The sequence below is a fragment of the Nycticebus coucang genome, chromosome 7 (genome assembly GCF_027406575.1).
Source record: "Nycticebus coucang isolate mNycCou1 chromosome 7, mNycCou1.pri, whole genome shotgun sequence".
Classification (NCBI taxonomy): domain Eukaryota; kingdom Metazoa; phylum Chordata; class Mammalia; order Primates; family Lorisidae; genus Nycticebus; species Nycticebus coucang.
In genome coordinates this window covers 53,468,016-53,479,701 of record NC_069786.1, presented here as the reverse complement: position 1 = coordinate 53,479,701, position 11,686 = coordinate 53,468,016, and positions in this window count along the sequence as shown.

Genomic DNA, 11,686 nt, shown 5'->3' with positions numbered 1-11,686 from the left:
GGCTTCCAATCACAGATCTAAAGACAAGGTAAGGGGAAGGAAAGAGAAAAGAAGAGGAAGGAGACAAAAGAAAGGAGGAAGAGATGAGAAAGAAATCATAGGAGTTGGCCACAAATGGCACAAACATCAGCATTCTCCTGTTTAAAATCATCAGTCTTTATGAGCTTAAAAGTGGTTATCCTCTTGTATCTGACTTCCTCAAAGACAGAATGAGGTCTTGGGTCTACATGTCTCCCAGCCCACAAAGATGTTCAACAAATCATTTTGAACCCATCTTCTTCAATTAAAGGATATCATTTCCTTCACCATGCTCTCAGATTACACTTTTCAGCTGAAAGATTTCTTTTGCTTTCTGTATGTGTCTTCCAAGATGTTCAAGAACAACATTGAAGTGGGGGGGAAAACAGCACTCAAACAAGGATTTTAAAAATACTGTATGTAATGGGAAAATTGGTTTACCCCAACATACTCTTATTTGTCAGTACATTTCCAGCATCATACATGACTTTCCGTCTCATTTCCAGTTATCAGCAACTTCCACCACTAGCTCTTGGTCCCAGCAATCATTCACTGTTAGTCACTGCACTTGCTATGCTGGTATCATCTGTTTTCCCCCTTAATAAACGTATTGCTCTGTGATCATTGCTAATGAAGTTCATTCTTCTTGCCTCCACCTCTTCTCCATCTTGCCAGACCATTTGGAATTCTAATCCTGTCCTGGATGCTCGCCTTCCTAACTGACGATGGGTGTCATCTGCTAACAGCATGCTATCATCTGTCAGCTCTAGGAGCTTATTTTCTGTTCTAGCCATGTAAATCATTGATGAAATATTAAAGGATCAGTCCCAGAAGGGAGTCTTGTGGGATATGATTTCTAATATCCCCGAGTTTGACATGAGTACCATTGATAATGAATTTGTTGTAAAACTACCTACTACAGAGCCATGTGTCCCCAGTGTGTTGATTGAATACAGTCTTGGGGAAGGTAATCAAAAATCTTTCTACGGCTAAATAGCTATGGAAAACTTTAGGGAGAAGGCTAACATACCGACTGCCCTCATTTCTGCAAGTCTTTATGTATGTTGACTTAATCCTCCCACAACTCTGTAAGGCACTATAGTGTAACAGTTATCACCATGGATCTTTAAACTGCCTGAGGTTAAATTTATACTCCATCATTTTCTAGCTGCATGAACTTGGCAAAATATTAAAATTCTTTGTGCTTAATTTTATCATCTGGAAAATAAGAATAACAGAATTCACCTTAGAGGATTGTTTTGAGGATTCCATTGCATGTAAAGAACTTCAACAGTGCTTGGCATATACAAAATCTTCTGCAAATGTTAGCTATCATTATTGTCCCATATTAAACTTGAGGAAATTAAAGTTGATATGCCGTGAAGCCAAAATCTGAGACCCCAGGGTGTCTGATTCTAATTCTCAAGCTTTCTCTATTCTATTTTGCAGACTTTTATATCTATATTCTACAAATTTCCAAAAGAGATGTCAGATGAAAATGGCTCTAACAATCAGAAATGCGTAAGATTATATCTAAATCTCATAATTTAAGCCACCACTTCTTTGTTGGCGAAGAATTTATATTTGATTGAAATCTTTTTGATAAACACATTGTTTTATAAGAGGAAAAAATACAACCTAAGTTTAAAATAAGAATCATAAAATGTTATGTTGGAAAAAAACCTACGGGAAACATCTAGTTAAAACTACAGACTAATGAAGTCTCTTTTGGGTGTTTTTCTTTTCACCTTTTAATTATATATGTAAGTGGTAAGCACTCTAAATAGAAATCTTGGTGTCCCTGAGAAGTCCAGAGGAGAAAAATCACCCATAATTCAAACACTACTGATATCACTATTAATGCTTTCATGTATGTACTCATCTTTCTTTGCAAAACAAACAAAAAATTACAAGATGAAAAATATTATTTATCTTTTCCTTACAAAATGGTATCACAATACATATGCTATTTTAGTAGTCTTTTTTAACTTAGTAATAGATCAACAGCTTTTTCCCATGTCATTGTTTTACTGATGGTCAATATTTATAAAATCTATAAAAAAATAAATCATAGGAAAGTACCATAAATAACCTACCTACACCCTTTCTGTTGGACATTTAGGTTAAGTCTATTTTTTCCCCTACTATTATAAATAAAACTGTCATGAAGAGCCTTGTATTATGTTGTTGCATAATTCCCTCATTATGCACAAATCCTTCTTATCCTTAACAGATGGTTAGCCAGCCTCTGTTTGATCACTTCCAGTAACAGGGAGCTCACTTCTTTGCCAGACAGCTCATTCCATTTATGGACAACTCTAATTGTTAGAAAGTTCTTTATTTTTAACCAAAATCTGTTCCCCTTAACTTACACTCATTGATTCTAGTTCTGTGGTCTGGAATTACCCAAAGCAATCTTTCTTTTTTGTACTTGGAAGCCCATCAAATACTTGAAGAAGGCCATAATGAAACTTCCTAAGTATTCTCTTCTCAAAGATAAATATCCACGCTTATGAGTCTTATGACAAAAAAGGATGAGAAATCGGTAGTGGTGGGGGTTTCCTCAAGAAAGATGTGAATTTGGTGACAGATCATATTTCCCTTTTTGCTTTGGCCTCCTGGGAGCTCAGAGCCTAATTGATGGCTCCATTTTTTTATACACAACACTAGAACCCTGTCACCTGCATATATGTGTATTATTGTTTTCCTTGGATCTAATCATCATATTTTTGCCTACAGTTTGCCTGGCTATAATATTTCCTTTTAAAAATTTTGCTGGTGGATCTCATAAAGATAGAGAGTAGAATGGTGGTTATTACAGGCGAGGAAGGGTAGAGGGTGGGGAGATGAAAGGAAGTTGATTAATCATTTCAAAAATACTGTTAGATAGAAAAAAAGCTGACATTTAATAGATCAGTAGATAGTCTATAGTTAACATTAATCTATTATGCATTTCAAAATAGCTTGAAGAGGATAATCCAAATGTTCCTAGCATAAAGAAAAGATAAATATTTAAGGTAATGGATATCTCAGTTATTCCAATGTGATGATTTGATTATATGAATGTATCAAATTATCACATGCACACCTAAAATAAGTCTGCTTATAATGTATCAGTAAAATACAAAAATAAAAATAAATAAAAATTTAAAACTTATGAAATTGTATCTTCTCTGTAAGCTTTCATAAATCCTCTGCAGTGCAAGATGTATTATTATCAAGAAGTCTGTATTTCTTTTACCTACTCTTTGTCTGAAATTAGTTGGTCATTTTGGTTCCCTCTCACCATGTCAGTACGCATGCACATCTTTTACTTCCAAAAGCTGCCAGACCAATGGAATAGTTTTCCCTGCCCCTTTTCTCTGGTGCAGAAGCTGGATGAAAAGGGAGGATGGGAAACATAATCTAAGTTTTCCTGAATCATTAGTAGTTTTGATCAAATTTTCAATATCTTCTCTGTCATCCAGTAGCACCATTTTTCTTTCTTTGTTTTCTTTCTTTCTTTTTCTTTTTAGAGACAGAATCTCAATCTGTCGCCCTGGGATTGAGTGCCTTGGCATCATTGTCGCTCACATCAACTTCATGCTCCTGCGCTCAAGTGATCCTCATGCCTCAGCTTCCCAAGTAACTGGAACTAGAGGTGCCCACCACAACGCTCAGCTAATTTTTCTATTTTTAGTAGAGATGGGATCTCACTCTTACTCAGGCTGGTCTTGAACTCCTGAGCTCAAGCAATCTGCCTGTCTCAGCCTCCCAGAGTGCTAAGATAGAGCTGTGAGCCACCGTGTTCAGTCAGTGGGGTCATTTTCTATCTTAAAGGGTATTAGAGCACACGTGTCACCAACTCTCAGAGCAATGATCACCCATCACCTCTATGACACTCAGTGTCTGTGGCCTTTTTATACACGCTGTTGCCTTAGGTAGAATGAGGATACTACTACAAGGTGTCCCCAAAGTCACCACACATAGGGAAAATGGAAATTGCAACTAAATGTACTATAATTTACAAAACATTCATTGCAAAATTTTACAGAATAAATTTACAATATATACTCTACCTGTTGGCAACCTCTTCATAAAATTTTGTAATGAGTATTGTGTTTTGTCCTCATTCTACCTAAGGAAACAGAGACTCAGAAAGACGAGACTCTAACCTAGACCCTCTAACTCTCAGTCTGGAGCCCATCCCTGCTGCTAAATAGCAAAGCCTCAGAAGAGCTCTGGACAGCCCAGGCCGAGAGGATTTCACTCCTATTGGACAGGAGGCAGGCAGCTCTGCATGTTCCTTCTTTCATTCGGGAATCCAGCTCTGATTATCCTCTTCCCACAGAGAGAAGCGTGGTGGCTGCCAGTTGCATATGGCTTGACGAAGATAGGAGAGGACATAAAGACACCCCCCTCCTCCCTGTGCCCCCGGATGAGAATCAAGCAGATTGTTTCCTACGTGGAAGAAGTGGATGTGCGAAACCTACGGCAGCAGGCAAACCTCAAATGGGTAAGAATAACAACCACTCTCCCGATCCCTTGCAAGTTCTGTCTAGAGGAGCCAGGTGAAGCCACCAGGGTTGTCTGTGGGCCAAAGTGCTAGAACATTTCAGCCCCAGGAGCTTCCTTCCTGAGATTCCCTCCTGAAGAGAAACTGTGCTTGCCTTCGGCCTCCCTGGAAGACCTCTGCTGCTGGCAGGCTGGCCAATGTAACAGCTCAGAGTTGAAACCCTCTTAAAAATAGCTCTGTTCCCTTCTGGGTTTAGCAACTCACACTTGAAAAGCTCTTTATTCTTTATAATGAATAGAGAGCAGGGACTTTTCATTGACAAAGAAGAGCTATAATACAGAATAAAGGCAGACCGATGGTAGTTATTCTTTTGAAGCGGTGGACAGAGCGGGCTTCAGCACTCAGCTTTCATAGATATCAACCCTTTCCTTGGGTTATTCCTGGAATAGAGACATGGAGAGGCTTTTGAGTGGCTCTTGCTGTCAAAAGCTCATGTGTGGTGGGCAGTATTTCAGGTGACAGCATTAGCTAGAGACCAGCAGAGCAGCTTGAAGTTGAAATTTCAATCTAATTAATTGACCAAAGGAGCAAAAGACCTGAAGGAAAGGCTTAACTCTTTGCTAACCAGACCTCTAAATTTGTGGCCACACTGAGGAAGAACTGGGCAGGCCTGAGAGGAAGAGGATGGGAGGACAGTGGTCAGAAAGCTGATACTTCAGAGAGAACGAAATTGCTCAATTTGTGTCTTTTCCATAAAGAAAAAGGAGTTCAGATGGAGAGATAAGGTGAGACTAATGTCAAGCCTCGCTTCCAAGGAATTTATTTGTATTTTCTCAGAGTCCCAGTGAGCCAGGGAGAAATTCGATCTCGGCTATTATTTGAGTTTCCTCCCCTCCTTCCAAATAGGAACATCTGGAAGGCATGTGTGTTGCATAGGAAAGAGGGGTAAAACATAAGCAGGGTAACTGAAGCCGGTTATATGCTAAAAATTCCAAATCCCATTGTCTTAAGATAGAAATTTCATTCCTTGTTCACACAAAATCCAATGTTGCACATTCATGGTCAAAAAGCCACCCCAGGCAGCTCTCCACCAAGCAGTCACTCAGGATCCAAGCCCCTTCCATCGCAGGGCTCTGTCATCATCTGGGCTTTGGAATCTTTTGATTCCTGTTACTCAGATTGGAAAAGAATGGGAAGTAGAGATAGAGAGATCATGAGGATATGTGGATATCTTTGAGGGTCAAGTCCCAAAGATGCATCCATTACTTTACCCACATTTAATCAGTTAGATTCAGTCACTTGCCTTCATGTAGACCCAAGGGACCTGACAGAGAAACAGAATTTAACTGTGTACCCAGTAAAAGAGAAATGCCTATTGATGAAATTTAACAGTCTCTCTTAAAGTATCTAATTTTCACATTATATGTGGTTGTTTTCCTTTCTTTTCCTTCTTCCTTCTCTCTTTTTTAATAATTCTCTCTGTTCGCCCCACATGGTCCATATTAGCCTGCTGCTCTCTGCTTCTCAGTAAGCTAGAAACCATGCCTGCTGTGATCGGACCGCTTCTCTTGGAGGGTATCATGGACCGGTCAAACCCTAACCCTTACCTTCCAGGGAAAAATCTCTTTCTGTCTCCTCTAAAGCCCCCTTCTCTCTTCCTCTGGGACTCCTAATATAACTTTTCAACAAGTTTAGTCTTTCTCAGCCTGCAAACCAATAAACCTTTTTGGAAGGAAGTATGGACAATCCTCAAAGAACTCAAACTAGACCGCCCATTTGATCCTGCAATCCTATTACTGGGCATCTACCCAGAGGAAAATTTATAATTGCCAAAATGTGGAAACAACTTAAATTACCACCAACCCAGGAATGGATTAATAAGCTATAGTGTATGTATACCATGGAATACTATTCAGCCATTAAAAAAGATGGAGACTTTACATCTTTTGTATTAGCCTGGATGGAGGTGGAACACATTCTTCTTAGTAAAGCATCACAAGAATGGAGAAGCAAGAATCCAATGTACTCAGTTCTAATATGAAGGCAATAGATGAGCTAATAGAAGGGGTGGGGTAGGGGAATGAGGGAGTGGGCAGAGGGAAGGAGGGATAGGGTTGGGGGTCACAGTGTATGGCACACCTCTGGGGGTGGGTGGGACACAATTATAAGAGGGACTTTACCTAACAAATGTCATCAGTGTAACCTAATTCTTTACACCCTCAATGAATCTCAAACAAACAAGTTTAGTCTTTCTCAGAAGATGAGCACCAAGGCTACCAAAAAACCACTTGATCTTCAACAGAACAAGGACCCAATCGCTTTCCTGGAATAAAGGAAGGAGAAAAATAAAGACAGCACAACACAAATTAACACTTCAGTAAATCATCGTGCTACCAAAGTACATGAACTCCCTGAAGTTCATGAAGCATTTGACTCAAGACCACCACAAACTTCCAAATTCAGGAATGCCGTCTTTTTTAGCACTATTTTTTACTTTTATCAAAATAGGTGACATATTTCGTTTCTGCATCATTTTCATAAAGACAGAAAATTTATAATCACTGTAATGAGATAAAGAGTAAGAAGGCAAGCTGGCTACAGTGGCTTATACCCATAATCCCACCTACTTGGGAAGTGGAGATGGGATGATGACCTGAGCCCAAGAGTTTGAGCCCAGCCTGGGCAGCACAGTGACACCTGTCTCTAAAAATCACGAAAAAAAAGTTAGCTAGGCATGGTGGATGAACCTGTAGTGCTAGCTACTCTGAAGGCTTAGGCAGGAGGATCAGTTGACCCAAGGAGTTAGAGGCTGCATTGAGCTACAATTGCACCACCACCCTCCAACCTGGGAGACAGAGTGAAATCCCATCTCTAAAAAAAGAGTAATAACAAAAGCACACAGTTGAGATGGGCATGCTCAGCCTAGGCAGTTGGCTAGGCTCAGACAGTAGCTGACAAGGTGATGCTGCTGAAAACTATGACAGTGTGCCAGAGTCAAATGCATAAAATGCCTTGGCAAAATAACAAATTTCTACCCACAACATATCTCTGAATCTCTTGTAAAGAGTTGAAAACTTTGAGAGATAGTTGCCTCATTTGTTTTAATTTAACCCAAAAGATTTGTTAAGGATTCACCCAGTGGTTTTTCAGGGGTCCTCAAACTACGGCCCACGGGCCACATGTGGTGGTGTGATTGTATTTGTTTCTCTTTTGTTTTTTTACTTCAAACTAAGATATGTGCAGTGTGGATAGGAATTTGTTCATAGTTTTTTTTTTTTTTTAAAGTGTAGTCCAGCCCTCCAATGGTCTGAGGGACAGGGAACTGGCTCCCTGTTTAAAAAGTTTGAGGACCCCTGCTTAGACCTTGGCAATTACACTCCATGGGGCTGAAGGAAATTTAAGGACCTTTTAACCAGCACAGTGGGCAATCTCAGAGGAGCTGTGGCTCATGGGAGTGGCGTCACAAGCCGAGAAATACTGAGGCGGGAGGATTGGTTGAGCCCAGGAGTTTGAGTTTGCTGTGAGTTAGGATAACACCATTGCACTCCAGCCTGGGAGACAGAGGAAGACCCTAAAAAAATAATTAAAAAATAAAAAAGGCAAGAAATGAAGAAGTAGTCTGATTTTTAAAAGAAGAAAAAGTGGGAATGACAGAAACTAGAAGTGTATAAAATTAAGGCCAACTCTTTTTAATATTCACCTAGATTTTGCTAATTAATAGACTATTTTTTTTAAAAAAGAAACTTAATAATCTCTTCATAGTGTGAGTTTGCTTCAAACAAGTCACACTTTTGAGCCAAAATGAGTCCAGATCATTTCCTTTCCGTTTTATCAGATTATGAAATGGTCAGGTTGAGGGAATATGATAGACGACACTATCTGGAATACGTTGGAGGCCTCAGTAATAACATGTTTTGACGGACTTGAAGCTGTTGAACAATTAAACTTAGGGTGTTGATAAAGATTGAGCTTTCGGAACAGTTAATTAATAACAAATTATTCTTTCCTGTCTAAGTTTGAAGTGATGGATAAATAAACACAGGTGTCAACCAGATGGAGAAAAAAACCTTCACCTTTGTTTTTGGTAAAACTGATGGGAGAATACGGCTTGTTATGTGTCCACAATCTGGCCCCTAATACTCGCTAATATTCCAACTCTCACACAGTTTAACTTCCCTCTCCAGTCATAGACACAGCTGGACCACCTTCCACTGCCCCTGGGTGGCAGCTCAGTGATTGGGGCAGCAAGGTAACGTTTGTGCTTCAAGAAAGAGCGCAGAGAAGATTGTTCAGGTGTTGTCAGTTCCTTCTCCAAAATTCCCTGGTGTAGCACAGCTGGAGATGCGGGAGTGAACTAGAAATGGTGGAGGACAGGAATAGAGCGCTTCCTTCTGGCAAATAATGCGGTGACCTAGCGTCCTCTCTTCTTGCTGCTGTTACAGTCAACGTTTTGCTATTTGATGCATGTGGAGATGTAAAAGGAAAATATATCTTTTTTGAAGTTGGTACAAAACTAGGAAGAATAACTGACATAACAAATGATGGAATCACAATTAAATTATCTCAACTGAGTACAACCTAGGGGGGGATCTCCTAGACACAGTTAAACAGGAATAAATGTCGAGGCCTTTCTTTAGGTTAAAAAAATTAAAAAGGAATACTGTACACCATGCGATTGCTCAGATACAAAGTAGAGAACAGCAGCTTTGGCATCAACTTGTATAAAATATGTTCTAAAGGTTTTAGTTCACCTGAACTGAATATAAGACAACTACTAGGCATTTGCTAAAAATGTTAGTGCAGTTCCCAGCTGCATTTGTTTTTTTTTTTTTTTTGTAGAGACAGAGTCTCACTTTATGGCCCTCGGTAGAGTGCCGTGGCCTCACACAGCTCACAGCAACCTCCAACTCCTGGGCTTAAGCGATTCTCCTGCCTCAGCCTCCCGAGTAGCTGGGACTACAGGCACCCGCCACAACGCCCAGCTATTTTTTGGTTGCAGTTCGGCCGGGCTGGGTTTGAACCCACCACCCTTGGTATATGGGGTCGGCGTCTTACTGACTGAGCCACAGGCACCGCCCATGCATTTGTTTAATAAATGAGGGCTTAGCATGTATTCTCCAAGGCAGGTCCTATGCTGGCCCCTGGGAATCCATGACACCAGAGTGTCTGGAGTTATCTGCCCAATTAAAGGAATATACTTTAAGAGCATCACTAATGAATTAAATTGGAACATTAGTGGGTGGAGACATAGTCTTATTTCTTCAGGTTTCCATGAGGCAAGGCTATTAACCTATAGAGACAGTATCTGAATATTTCATTGGTAGGAATTATTTTAGCTGGAAACGACAGAGACATTGGCATAACTAACTCAAACAATAGGAAAATTAGTATCTTTGATAATAACAACAACAAAATGTAAAGGTAGAGCAAACATATTATAACTGGGGCCAGGGATCTATCTATTTTGCTGTATATAATGTGCGCTTTTTGCCCAAATTTTTGAGGAAAAAATATGGAGGCATACTATGCTTGGGTAGTACTTTTTTGATACTGGTACATAAAATTTCTTGTACTTTGTATCTGTTTATGCGTTTTGTAATTACTTTTTATATACAATTTCTTGTACCATATTATGTTAAAAAATAAATGCTAAGCATTCTTTCTCATACAAAAAACAAGTACTTACATATAAACAAATAAATATTTGAATTAAAAAAATTAAAACATAAGATTTTGAGACCTTACAGTGCCTGCTGGGGCACAGAGGGGCTCAGATTCTGAGGGAAGATTGGCTTCGGGGGTCTCAGATGGGAACACTCCTGGGACGTAAAGATACCCCACGCCGGGTGAAAGTTCCAAAGACCGAAAAGGCCCAGAGGCCAGGTGCAGACATGGCTGCTAGAACCTGTATTTGGTGGGCAAAGCCATGCTAGAGCCAAAAGCTTTGGAATCTGTGGACCTCACAGAGACTGTGATTTACGGCTCCCACTTGTACAAAGTGTGCACCAAGTGGATTCCCCAGGGCTTGGCTGAGCAGCTGTGGCAGAGAGATTCTTAAACTTGAGGAAGCCAGGAGTGCCCTCCGCCTCTGTTCTTGGACGTAATGAAGCCAGTTTCCAACTGACATGGCTGTGGCCAACACGTAGAGATTCAGTTGTAGCCTGAGCTGGTGTGGTTCTGGTTTGGTTTAAACTCTGTGCTAGCCTGATGCCTTAAAACAAACAAACAAAAAATCTATTTTTTGAGTCTCTGTCCTTGTTGAGTCCTGATGTGGCTGCTAATTAAAAAATAAAGTGTTAAGTAAAAATAATAATAATAATAAAGTAAGATTTTTTTCCCCTGAAAGTGTGTATTATTCATGGCAAAATATGGTATTTCTCTGCCCTTTCTTGAGCTCTTCCACCTTCTAAGTGGAGGGTTTTCTTCAGACTGGTTCTTCTTGGTGACTGGAATAACACTCTTCCTCATTAGAAAATCTTTCTTCCCACCTTTGAACAGACACCTTCAGCCTGCTTAGGCTAGTCTGTATCACAGGCTAGACCCCGGCCTAACAGCAGTCTCTGAAATGTCATGCACTGATTGGCTGAAGCCTAAATTCTGGAACTAACCATTTGCAAAGGGGTTATAGTTACTATGATTTGCTTGAGTTGAGGACAGGGTCAGTTTAGATATTTGAGCAGCATGAAAGAAAGAGGGCTTTTGTAAATAATATCAAGGTTGTGTCTGAAAGGAGGAGGACGTGGGAATGAGGGATAAGTAAGAAATCTCAGGAGAAGCAAAAAGCCTTCTTGGATGGGTGGGCTTTCCTTTTTCTCTTCCAGGAGAACCTGACCTCTCTCAGGGCTGCTACTTTCCAGCATGTGGTAATAGCTGTAACTCCTACCCTCAAAACATTGCACAATGGTGTAGACTCGGTTGTCCTGCTTCTCTGCATGGGACTGCGTCAGGTAAATTCAATTAGGTTAGGGGTTAATAAGAAGGCTGGTTGTGATCAAGGTCCAAATTCTACTCTCAAATCTATGTTTACTGGACATAAGTTTGACCATTTCATCTTCATCCGTAGGATGTAGGATGCTTGTGCATGTTTCTAATTAAATCATAACCAGTGGAGGACATGATGATCACTTCAAGCATGCCTACAGGTACAAACCAGAATCTAAAGGATTCTAAGAA